Source organism: Macaca nemestrina, chromosome 5 (genome assembly GCF_043159975.1).
Source record: "Macaca nemestrina isolate mMacNem1 chromosome 5, mMacNem.hap1, whole genome shotgun sequence".
Taxonomy (NCBI): domain Eukaryota; kingdom Metazoa; phylum Chordata; class Mammalia; order Primates; family Cercopithecidae; genus Macaca; species Macaca nemestrina.
The window spans coordinates 115,643,653-115,656,506 of record NC_092129.1 but is presented as its reverse complement, the minus strand read 5'-3'; the positions used below and the strand labels follow the sequence as shown (position 1 = coordinate 115,656,506).

At 40.0% G+C, this 12,854-nt stretch overlaps 1 protein-coding gene across 2 annotated transcripts in view; it reads right to left on the bottom strand.

Annotated features, from left to right (window-relative positions):
• The window catches only part of LOC105479481 (collagen type IX alpha 1 chain), a 176,470-nt gene that overhangs the window by 128,707 nt on the left and 34,909 nt on the right, over window positions 1–12,854 (bottom strand). Inside the window, exons 1-2 of one of the 2 annotated variants that reach the window (XM_071096903.1) lie at window positions 9,812–9,929; window positions 16–60 (exon numbers count right to left, since the gene is read on the bottom strand). The exons of the other annotated variant lie outside the window; for it this stretch is intronic. The gene's annotated coding sequence lies outside the window, so the exon portion shown is untranslated. Of the gene's footprint in view, window positions 1–15; window positions 61–9,811; window positions 9,930–12,854 lie in introns of those variants that run through there. 2 annotated transcript variants of the gene reach the window in all.

Sequence of the window (12,854 nt, the reverse complement as noted above, 5' to 3'; positions counted from 1 at the left end):
TGAATATGTATTTACCTTGTCTTTCTTATTATGGTTTTACTCTCTTCTTATTTTCGGTACCTGGTAGCACAGGAAAGTAAGTTAGAACAAATATATCACTGAAAGAAATCCTGTTTCCAATTATTTCAAGATATGCTGAGTCCATCAATGATATACCCAGCTCTAAAAACAACATATTTATAGCCACAGTTTTACACATTTCAAATGATTTCTTTATGTGAAATTCAAATAAACTAGTAACTCCTACATACATATTAACTCCTTTTCTATTTATATCTTAAATGTGGTTCCAAATGAAAAACATGTAGAATCTAAGAGTTTGGAGAATTTTTTAACATGTTGTAAAAATGTTTCTGCAAATTTACAGAAATTTATGAAGTCTGGAAAGTCTGAATTAGACTGCTGTTGGTGGTGGTTTAAAACGATTTTATTTTATAAATGGACTTAGTGTGCTCTTTTCATCATTTTTCTGGCATCTTAACAGCAGACAAGGAAAGTTCTTGTTTTTCCAGCAACGTCTGCTTGGTAAAGTCTAAGTAGGTCAGAGGAAGAAGCAAAACGTTTTTATTTCAATGAGAAATTCAAAACTCAGAACCTACTTTATATTTAAAGCTGCTTTCACTGGTGTAGTTGCCTAAAAGCAAGCAAGTAGCAGGTCCTTGCTCCCAGAAGCCTGCTCGCAGACCATGAAAAGAAAAACCTTCAGGGTTTGAAGTGTAAATTTTCTGGAATATTTTGTACTAAATTGCCAATGTGATATCAAAGACATAGCAAAGTATAGTTACTCCACCATGGCTGCTCCATCAGCAGGCTCCCTTTAATGAGCAGTTAGTTCTAATTAATAGTTCACCTCTGGCAGAAAATGTAATTTGGCTTTGCGTCATTTTCAAGTACAGACTGGAGTAAGAGTAAGGCAGTCAAAGAAAGGAGAGAAATGGTATGAGGGTTGGAATTATACTTAGAGACAGCAGGAAGATGATCACTATCTGGTTTTCCCAAATCTTCACAAATTGGATTACTAGATACTGGCTTGTTTTAAATTCTGGAGCTGTCTCTCAGAAGGGCACAGATTACATTTGTGCTGTGTCCTTCTGCAAGGGATAATTATTCTGTTCATCTGAACTTTCAGCTAACGCCAGTGTCTGATGGTAAAGGTTTCGATAGTGACATTTAAACACTTAGTATGCTAACATGTATAACCCAGCTGGTAACTGAAGTCTCCCTATTCCTTGAGTTCTAGCTAAAATTGCCCTAATCTGTGCAAGTCCAAAACCCATCCTAGGACTCTGATGATTTCCACATCTACAAGTGTGTCTTTAATTCACTAGGTATCAATTTTAACAAAAAATCCAAGTCTTTTATCAACTTTCAATTTCCTGCCAAATAAAAGTCCACTCCCAGAGAACACTCATGATTAATAGAACTGACTGAAATTTCGGTGGTGGGGTACCTATATAAGGAAAAGTCACCTCTCACCACATTCCACAAACAACTTAAAAATTTTATCATTACCTTCCTGTGCTTTCAAGTCATCTGCAGCTCCTGCCACCAGGCAAGGTAGGCCTGTAGGCTTGAGGTGACTAGGGGACACTGACAAAAGAGGCCCTGCCACAGGGTGAGAGGCAAATGACAAGTGGCCCCAGATGAGACTTATGACTTCCCAACAGCACACTAACCAGTGCTCAAGAGTCTTAAATCTCTGAAGCCTGTGCCTTCAGCATGGAATCTGGGCCCAAGTTGTTTGTGGCAGATTACAGTGCACTTCTATTGCCACAGAAAGTTTTATGGAACAGCACTGCTGTAAAGATTCTATACTAATGTTTTCCTGATGAAATGTAGTGCAATAATGTGAACTCCAGGAAGACATTTCAGCATATGATAGGAAATGTAGGTATGTCAGTCCTTGGGAATAAGAAAATTAAGCAGTATGTGTTTAGGTAAGCCAGTACACACACTCCCCATTTCCCTGATTCCTTCTACACTGTCCCAGGTAATCATGCCATAATAAAGAAAAGTCAGTCCCATGTAAGACTAAATGGCGTTCTGGGATGCAGTTGTTACCAAGAAGTAAGTACCAGCACATAAAAATATTAAGGACTACCTCTTTAGGAAAAACATAAATAAGAAAAATTGGCCAGGTGCAGTGGCTCACACCTGTAATCCCAGCACTTGGGGAGGCTGAGGCTGGAGACTTGCTTGAGCCCAGGAGTTTGAGACCATCCTGAGATCTTGTTTCCTCAAAAATTTTTTAAAAATTAGCCGGGCATAGTGGCACACACCTGTAGTCCCAGCTATTCAGGGGGCTGAGGCAAGAGGATCACCTGAGCCTAGAGAAGGCCAAGTCTACAGTGAGTCATGATGGCCCCACTGCAGTCCAGCCTGGACAACAGAGCAAAAATAAATAAATAAATAGGAAGAGGGAGGGAAGAAAGGAAAGAAGGAAGGGAGGAAGGAAGGAAGGCTGGCCAAGAAGGAGGCCAAAACTCTCTCTCTCTCTCTCTCTCTCTCTCTCTCTCTCTGACACACACACACACACACACACACACACACACACACAGCTTCACAAGGGGGACAGTGGTAAGAAATTAACCAGAAAATTACCTGACCACAATCTTTATTTCACCACCAAAAACAAAATGAAAAACAAAACAAAAGAAACCTTTCAGTTATTACTATGGCCTAGGGCCAATTTCTTGATAACTGGAATAAATTTTGTTAATTTAAGATTTAGCTTCCTGCTTAAACATGTGTGAACTACTAGATACTGGCTTGTTTTAAATTCTAAATTACTTTTATTTCTCCCTGTGGAAGGGATTTGAAATGAGTCCCATTTAGAAAACAAGCCATCAGGGAAGGAAAATGATGATGAACACACTAACATCAGTATATATACTTAAGAGAGCCTTGTAACCTTGACTTAAGTGCTAAACTAAATATGGTATCTCATCACATTTCTGTACTTGTGAGCCAACACCACGGAAAAGCAAACTGAAATGAATGAGGTTCTTTAAATAATTTTCTAGTAAAAGTTTAAATATCACACTTCAAAGTAATTTAAATTATAGCAGATGGAAATGGCAGCGTCCTTAAATAGATTCCTGTACACTCTTCCAGGATTCAGAAGTCTTCTATTTAGATATCACAGCCTATCTTAATATGATTTACATGTTGGTATCTGCTACTTCTATCAAGCTGCTGGGTTAGAGGGCAGGCTGCCCTATCTCCCTCCTCTGTCAAACTCCTGATCAGATGCGTTTATAATGACTGAAGATAGAGCCTTTTCATTTTCACTTGAGCTTCTTTGCTGCCTAGACTTACCTTCCTTGTGTTCATTATTCAAACCAGAAAGGCCTTTCTGGACTTGTTAGGCTGCTGAGAGGTTGCTCAGTCCTCTCAGCCTCTAGCCTATGGAATTACTCTGAAACTGAGGACCATAAACTCTACTGAATCCTTCCCAATTTCCTTTGGCTCCTAGGGACTATTTTTATTTCAGTTCCCACCTCCTTCCTTGTTCTCAGCCATGTCTTGGGAGATTTGTGGGATTCTGTGGTGGACAGAATAATGATCCCTCAAAGATTTTCACACTCTAATCTCCAGAACCTGTGAATGTTTTATTTCATGGCAAAAGAGACTTTGAAAATGTGATAAAGGCTATGGATCTTTCTTTTCTTTTTTTTTTCTTTGAGATGGAGTCTTGCTCTGTCACCCAGGCTGGAGTGCAGTGGCACGATCTCGGCTCACTGCAAGTGCTGCCTCCCGGGTTCACGCCATTCTCCTGCCTCAGCCTCCTGAGTAGCTGGGACTACAGGCGCCCGCCACCACGCCCGGCTAATTTTTTGTATTTTTAGTAGAGATGGGGTTTCACCGTGTTAGCCAGGATGGTCTTGATCTCCCGACCTCATGATCCGCCCGTCTTGGCCTCCCAAAGTGCTGGGATTGCAGGCGCGAGCCACCACGCCTGGCTGGCCTGGATCTTAAAATAAGGGAGGTTATCCTGAATCATCAAGGTGGGCTCAGCCCGCTGACATGAGCACAGAAAAGCAGAAATTTCTCCAGCTGTAGTCAGTCAGAGAGATGCATCAGAAGACAAAAGAGGCAGAGGAGAGATGCCTCAGAAGAGGGAGTCAGAGAGATTCAAAACCCGAGAAGCGCTTGACCCACCATTGCTGGCTTTGCAGACAGTGGGAGACAAGAGCCAAAGAATGCAAACAGCCTCTAAAAGCTGAGAACAACCTCTGGCCAACAAACAGTAAGGAAACAGAAACTTCTGTCTTGCAATCACACAGGACTGAATTCTACCGATAACTTGAATGAGCCTGGAACTAAATCCTTCCACCGCCCCCACCCCCAGAGCCTCCAGATAAGATCTAGGTCACCCAACACATTGATTTCAGCCTGTGGCACCCAGGGAAGATAAACCAGCTGAGCCTACCAGACTTCTTACCTACATAACTGTGACATAATAAATCTGTGTTGTTTGTGTAAATTTGTTTACAGTAGCAATAAAAAAACAAACACTGGCCGGGCGTGGTGACTCACACCTGTAAACCCAGCACTTTGGGAGGCTGAGACGGGCAGATCACCTGAGGTCAGGAGTTTGAGACCAGCCTGGCCAACATGGCAAAACCCCATCTTTACTAAAAATACAAAAATTAGCTGGATGTAATGGCTGGCACCTGTAGTCCCAGCTACTTGGGAGGCTGAGGCAGGAGAATCACTTGAACCTGGGAGGCAGAGGTTGCAATGAGATGAGATTGTGCCACTGCACTCCAGCCTGGGTAACAGAACAAGACTGTCAAAAAAAAAAAAAAAAAAAAAAAGAAAAGAAAAAACAAAAGAAAAAAAACCATGAATACTGATTCTGTTACCAGGAATGAGGTACTGCTATAACAAATACCTAACCATGTGGAAATAGCTTCATAATCAAGCGGTGGGTGGTGATATTAAAAAAATGTTCAGGAGCATGATAGAAAAAAGCCTAGATTACTGTGAATAGGTTATTAGTAGAAATGTGGACTTGAAGGATGCTCTGGTGATCTCTGAGAAGAAAATGAGAAACCCAGTATCGGAGACTGCAGGAAGGAGAATCCTTGTTATATAGAAGCAGAAGGCTTATATATATTGTGTTCCGCCGTTATACCGAACACAGAATTTGTAAGTGACAAATCTGGTCATTTAGCTGAGGCAATTTGCAAGCAACATGTTGAAGGTGTGACCTGGTTATTCTTGTTGCTTACAGTAAAATGAAAGATGAGAGAGAGAAATTGAGGGTGGACCTATTAAAAAGAAACCAAGACTTGATGATTTTATAAATTCTGCACCTATTTAAATGGAAACAGACTAACATTAAGAGATTCACTCTCAGGAAGTCATGTTATAGAAAAAGAGCCCAGGGTGTGTCTGTAAAAGCTTTTGGTAACACCTCAGAAAACTCAAAAGGTTGTAATATTTAGTTACACAAAAGACTACTTGAAGAGATCAAAAGTGTGACACATCAATCTCCTTGGTCATCTCAACAGAAGCCATAAAGAAAGATGGGATTATCTAGGAAAGATCTGTGTACAAGGTGAATCCCACGACGTACATGGGAGGCTCAGAAAATTCCTAAGAATATTAGGGCAACAGAAATTCTGCCAGCTAGGACTGAAAGAGGTAGAGAGTACAAAAGTTTCTAAAACTATGAGTCCATACCAATTCTACCTGCAGAAAACAAACTGCTATTGTCTGAACATTTGTATCCCTTCAAAATTTATGTTAAAATCTAATCCCCAAGCCAATAGTGTTAGGAGGTGTGACCTTTGGGGAGGGAATTGGGTCATGAAGGCAGAGCCTTAGTGAATGGGATTAGTGCCCTTATAAGACACCACAGAGCCTGCCTTGCCCTTCCACCATGTGAGGATACAGCAAAAAGATGCCGTCTATAAGCAATAGCCCCTCAGCAGACACTAAACCTATCTGTGTCTTGATCTTGGACTTCCCAGCCTCCAGAACTGTCAGAAATAAATTTCTACTGTTTATAAGTCACCCAGAATGTGGTCTTTTTGTTATAGCATCTGAATGGACTAAGACACAGGCTGACAAAACTACTCTGTTGCAAACATGTGTTGCCTTTCCTAAATAAAAAAGTGTGACTCAGAGGGAAGAACCAAGAACCACAGAGAATTTTTTTCCCCAGGCCTTGAAATCCAATGGAGTTTGCCTGGCTGGGTTTTTAAATTGCTTAGAACCAGTGATTGCTTTTATTCTCCCATCTTTCTTCCTTCTTGAACATGAAGATCTATAAGTGTTATCCTATGCTTATCCCACTGTTGTATGTTTGGAGCAGATTTTTTTTTTTTTTTTTTTTTTTTTTTTTTTTTTTTTTTTTTTTTTTTTAGTTTCACAGGTCCAAAGATTGAGAGGAACTGTTCTTCAGGGAACATAATACCCAGAGTCTCACCTACATATAATTTAGATTATTTGGGTGATTAGATTTGGGACTTTCGAGTTCATAGAATTTAGACGAGATTTTGAACTTAAATTGATGCTGTAATGGGACGAGACCTTTGCCAATCTTGGGATGAAATAAATGTATTTTGTATATGAAATAGACATGAATCTTTAAGGGCATAAGGTGGACTGTGGTAAGCAGAATAATTACCATCACCACCACCCTCTCCAAAGACTTCCATGTCCTAATTCCCAGAAAAACAGTTACTTTAGATTGTAAAAGGGAAGGGACTTTGCCAATGTGATTACAGTTACGGACATCAAAATAGGGATATAAGGCCAGGCATGGTGGCTCATGCTTGCAATACCAGCACTTTGGGAGGCCAAGGCAGGCAGATCACCTGGGATCAGGAGTTTGAGACCAGCCTGGCTAACATGGTGAAACCCCATCTCTAGTAAAAATACAACAACAACAAAAAAAATTAGCTGGGCATGGTGGTAGGTGCCTGTAATCCCAGCTATTGAGAGGTTGAGGTAGGAGAATCTCTTGAACTCGGGAAGCAGAAGTTGCAGTGAGCTGAGATTGCACCATTGGAATTTCGCTCTTGTCATCCAGGTTGGAGTGTAATGGTGCAAATGGTGCAATAGTGGTACCCAGAGCAGAAAAGCCAGCTGAGCCTACCAGACTTCTGACCTGTACAGTAGTGAAATACGTTCAGTTATTTTAAATTGCTGAGTTTGTGACGATTTGTTATGGCAGCAATAAGCATCTAATACATATTCACATCCAGAGATTGAAATCATTTAAAGGATTTGATCCTCACTGTCTTTCTAATAGTATAGTAATAATAATCCCATACTTTCATGTAAATTATAATCAAAAGGTCATTTTAAAAAGCTTTGTCTTTCACAGAAGGAATTTCAAAGATTTATTTTGTGCTTATGCTGAAAGCTGGCATTTCCTCTATTATTTGCTGCTCTTTTTTAGAATAATCAGTGCACAGATTTAAGATCTAAAATGTACTTCTCCAAGATTGGCCAAATTATAAGACAGCAGTACTCTTAGGAGTTTCTCCCTTGAGTCATAAGTGGTGAGTTTGTGTCCCGGAAGATCAAAATGCCATGCTGAAAAATAGCTCTCAGCTAAATCAAGAGGCCTGAATTCTAGTCCTAACTCTGACATGAAAGAGCAAGGACGCCTCTTTGGAGGAAATTAACTAACCTCTATGGATCTCATTTTCTTCCTTTTTAGAATAAAGGAGTTGGAGATTCAAGGTGGCTTCCATGATGAAGTACTGTTTGGTTGAAATCTGAAGTCTTGGCAGCATTAATGAGGCAATTAGGTGGAGAAGCAGTCCAGAAGACTCAGCAAACCCTCTTTTATATGCCACTTGCTACAACATTAGTCTCCCGATGAATTTAGTGACCAAAAACAGAGCAAAACTAAAGGTCTATAAACGGGCCTAGAAGAATGCACACCACTTGGCAGTGTTAACTTCTGAGGAGGGCTATAGGGAGGTTTTATGGAGTAGTGTTCAAGGGCATATACTTTGTTACCAAACCTTCTAAATTTAAGTTTTGGCTCTGCCATTTCCCAGCTGTGTGCTTTCTCTACATCCCTCAGTTTCCTCATCTATAAAATGTATGTGTGCATGCAAAATTGTTTAAGACAGATCTTGGCATAATATGCATTCTATAAATTAGCACATACTACATAAATATTTGTCAATGTTATTGCTATGGGCAGAATTGGGTCCCCCAAAAACTCATATGCTGAAGCCATTAATGTGATGTTATTTGCAGATATGGCCTTTGGGAGGTGATTAGGTTTAGATGAGGTCATGAGTGTGGGGCCCTCATGATGGAATTAGTGTCCTTATAAGAAGAGAGATCTTGCTGTCTCTGTCCACCATGTGAGAACACAGTGAGAAGGCAGCTGGCCATCTACAAGGGAGAAAGAGAGCCCTCCCCAGAAACCAACTATGCTGGCACCCTAATCTCAGGCTTTTAGCCTCTAGAATTGTGAAAAAAAATGTGTTTCTATTATTTAAGCCATCCAGCCTATGGTATTTTGTTATGGCCAAGTATAATTACTGATAAAATTATTAAGGAAAAAATTAGTGTTTGCTCTGTAGCTGCTGTTCTATTTAACTTTTTACAAGAAGACTATAGTAATACATTCTTTTATAATTTAAAATAAAGAAAACCAAGTGAAAAAAAACACAAAAGTCCCACAATTCATTTGGAGTGATACCTTCCTTAAATTATCTCTTAAACTTCGGAGTGGGACCAATTGCAGGTTGAATGAGCCATCAACGAAAGACATCAATAGACAGTTTCATCAAACTCTCTCAGTTTGTAAGACGTCTCAATGATTCACTTGTCTACTTTAAAGTGATGCAATTAACAAGTATTACAGTTAAAAGATCCTTTAGCACAGTATCAGAAATTCAAGAGAGTATAAAAATGCTGCTCTTTTGATGACATTTAGATATATATATAAAGTTCAGTAATTACTTTAAAAGATGACTTTATGAAAAGAAGAGTTCACAAAATTCACAAAGTTCACAAAATTTAGACCTTGGAAATAATCTATGAAATTGCCAATACATTGACACTCCTTAGAGAAAATAAAATATTTAAAGCTGAGTTATAAGTTGCTAAATTAAATTTTTAAAAGGACAGCTGTATGTATGCCTGTTATCAAGATATAACTTAAAATGTAATTAATGCTTTCTTGGAGCTTATAAGTTAGTGGTTAAGATCAATCAAATAAACAAATTAGTGGATAATTATAAACAATAATTTGGATTTTACTTTGTCTATATCCTCTAAGCCACTCATCTATAGTACTTTTTATTGCTATTAATCTCACTTCTTTAGACTCTACATTAGCCTTTCCATCAACTCTGTACATAAAAAGGTGCACACAAAATGGAGAAATTACAATATAAGGCACAAAGCACTGGCTTGAAAATCAGTTGATTCCTAGCTTTCCCACTAACCAAGTGAACTTTCTGAGTTCTTTAAGCTCCGTAAGATTAGTTGGTGTCATACATATCCTTGTAGGGTTCTCTTACCTTTAAAATCATATAAATATTTTTCCAAGCCAGACATTATTTTAGATACCCAAAATTAGCTATTTCATAACAAATAAAGTCAGTGTCTTCCAGAGGGGAAAAGGGATTTTAAATGATTTATGTATAAAGAATTTATACAAATGGCTGGATGCGGTGGCTCATGCCTGTAATCCCAGCACTTTGGGAGGCTGAGGCACGTGGATCACTTGAGGCCAGAAGTTTGAGACCAGCCTGGTCAACATGGTAAAATCCTGTATCTACTACAAATACAAAAAAAATTAGCCAAGCATGGTGGTACACACCTGTAATCCTGGCTACCTGGGAGGCTGAGGCATGAGAATCACTTGAACCTGGGAGGCAGAGGTGGCAGTGAGCCAAGATCACACCACTGCAGTCCAGCCTGGGTGACATAGTGAGACCCTATCTCAAAAAAAAAATAAGAAAGATTATAAGAAATAATTTAAGAAATACATAATGAGGAATGTTCACTATAATTAATAATGCACAATTTTAGTTGTAGCAGGAAGGATGATTAAACTGGGATGTTGAAATCCTTTTCTCCAGCAATCTTTAAAAACCAGGTCGTTTCCCAAGAGTAGTGAGATGACTTAAGAAAGAAGAGAGTTGATATGAAATATCAGGCACGTTTCCGCCCTCTGAACATTATCTGAGACACCGCCTTCATACCTAAAGTGTCTTTTTCTGTAAAGGAAGAGTTCTTTTTAATTATCCACAGCCATACATTATTTAAGCAAACTCTGTCTTTGAATCATAATTCACGCTCAAGCCCCTAGAAGTTAAAAGCGTGGATGAGAATTTATAAAAATTTGAAAACTTCACTCAGGAGGTCATTGGGAGTACATTAAAAGGCATTTAGTTTGTTTAGATGTAATGTACTTTATTATTAGGGCTGATTCACTCACTGTAATACTCCAGGGGAATTAACCATATTAATCTAATTATGAGAGTTTCACAGCACTCTTTGCAGAAAGACATTCACCAAACTTCAATTATTTTTAGAAGCTCTATCTTCGAATGTAATTTTAAATGTGATTAAGTTCCTTTTGTGTTATCCAAACTGAATAAAGGCATTGTTTAAGTTTATTCACAGACAAAAGAATAACTTTATTAATTTTTGTTTCTTCATACAGCTTAAATCTAACAATGAAAAATTTATGCTTTTATTTATATCTAATGATATTTTTCATTATTCTGTAAACTAAATGTAGGTTGCATATTGGATTGCCTTGAACCCAATAAGGTACAAACTTAAAATGGTTTTACATTCTTCCCATTCACTGCTTTCGGACTTACTTTGTCAAATCTCCCTTTCCTGACCCCTTACAACATCTTGGGTGGATCCCATAGCTTTCTGGTGACTTCAAATATTTAAAAAATCCAGTTAAGTCTAGGCCAGTTTAATATTTTAGATCTTATACAGTATTCAATTTATATTTATATCCTTGCTTTCCAAACCTCTAGTCAGCTGCATCCTGAAGGATGTGGAGGTACCCAGGCCATTGCATGTTATTTCACTCTTTCAAAGAGGTAGTGAAGCAGGATATTTCCCTAGCCCCTTCATGGGACTCATGAAGGGGGTGCCTTGTTTCCTCAGCCTGCAGTTCTCAACTCCTTGCAGGAGGGAGCATGCAAGTGAATGAGGTGGGAACTGGTGTGCCTGGGCGCTGGAACTAGCCAGCCACTTCAGTGCTGGCAGGGGCAAATTCCACTTACTTGGACCCACTGCACTCCACCCCTCGTGGGAGAGAGCATGCAGGTGAGCAGGTGCAGGAGTCGGGGCAAGCACTTTTGGGTGTCAGCGGGAGCAAACTCTGTGCAGGCCCCAACAGCAGCATCTGGGAGGGCACCTGTGACCCCTGAAGTCCCAGAGGGAATGTTACAGTGCTCTTTTAGCGCTGCTGTCCATGGACAGCTTAAGTGTTAAAAGCTCAGTGGACTCTCTACCTTTTCGTGTGAGGCAGCTGCCTTCTGCCAGAGAGGGCAAAGGGTCAGTGTGACAGCCATTTGTATCTGCACTCGTGGTTCCTGAGTTCTTGTGTGGTATCCAGGAGGAATGAGGTCACACGAACAAATTGAAGGATGGTAAGTGTGGGAAATTGTATTGCCGATGGACATGGCTCTCAGTGGGAAGGGGAGCTGAAAAGGGGACAGAGCTGGAAGGTAATCATCCCCTGAAGTCCAGAAGTCTCCGGCCAGATTCTTCTCTAAAGTCACACAGTCAAGCTGTCCCTCTGGAATCAAACCGCTTCTCCCTGACTTCCAGCTGTAGTCTCTGACGTCCAGCTGCTTCTCCTCTCTCTGTCAGCTGGGTTTGAGGTTTTTTATAAGCCTAGGATGGAGGGCAGGGCAGGCAATGAGTGGTTTTGGAAAAGGCAACATTCAAGCGGGAAAACACAGATGTAAGTTCTCACTTGGGGTTGTGGTTTCAGGCTTTTCAGCTGGAGGGTGGGGCTTTTGCCAGGGACCCACCCTTTCTGCCTCCGCTTCCTGCCTCTATCGTTTTGTCCATAGGAGCAGAAATATGATATTGAACAAATGCAAATAGTGACCAAGACCAAAACCAGTAGTGTTCATCAAATTTCCATGTTCTCGCCAATGGAATGCAGGGGAGATGAGGTGTCCCTTCTGGTCTAGCAGTTAAAATCAAGTGTGATTTCTGCATGTTGACACTCTCCTAAGGCTAGCTGGTTAAAAACAAAGAGCTCAACTCCAACATGGCAGTGTTAAACTGGATGCAGCCTGGCCCCGGGTTGCCGCTGGAAGGAAGTGGTGTAGGAGAGCTGCCAGGCCAGCCTGCAATAGACTGCAATGTAAAGGGAGATATGTCTCTGTTTCATTAAGCCATTGAGAGCTCAGCAGTTTTTTGTTATGATGGCATAATCTATCCTATCGTGATTAATACAAAAATAGATCCGGAAGTGAGGCACAGGAGGCAAAGAATGGGCTACACTGGAGATATCTGAACAGAGAAAGAAAGAAGAGAGAATGATTGTATGAGAGAATAACAAGTTGTGTGAGCTTGCTTATAAATAATTGAGAAGAAGCCAGTAAAGAAAGAAAAAGGCAATGCAAGAAAGAGGGAGATAATAAATGGATCTATTCTCATGAAGAGAAATGAAAGACTGAGATTAAGGACTCGAATGAAGAGATACATCTTAGAAGGTATCTTTGCTCAGAGATAAGAGCAAAGGAAAGTGAAATGGGAGAAGAAACCAAAAAACAGAAGGGGGAAATGATTGAAAGTTGCAGAAAATGTAATAAGTAGCAAAATGGACCATTTTTAGCCACCTTCTGATAGAAGTGTAATCAAAGGAATTTCCAAAC